A 212-nucleotide genomic window follows, 5' to 3' on the forward strand; every position below is an offset into this window, starting at 1 on the left:
GAGGGGGGAAGGGTAGGCATGCGCGTTATACCTGATGCCCCCCCCCCCCGAATAACTCTCTCCTCTTATCTCCCTTCTCCTCCTTCCTCCCTCTATCTCCTCCCTTCTATCTCCTCCCTCCTCGTCCCCACTTTATTTCCTCCCGTCTATCCCCCCCCCCCTCTTCCTATCCCCCCCTCTATCTCACCCCTCCCCTTCTATCTCATCCCAGC

The sequence above is a fragment of the Penaeus monodon genome, chromosome 30 (genome assembly GCF_015228065.2).
Source record: "Penaeus monodon isolate SGIC_2016 chromosome 30, NSTDA_Pmon_1, whole genome shotgun sequence".
NCBI lineage: Eukaryota > Metazoa > Arthropoda > Malacostraca > Decapoda > Penaeidae > Penaeus > Penaeus monodon.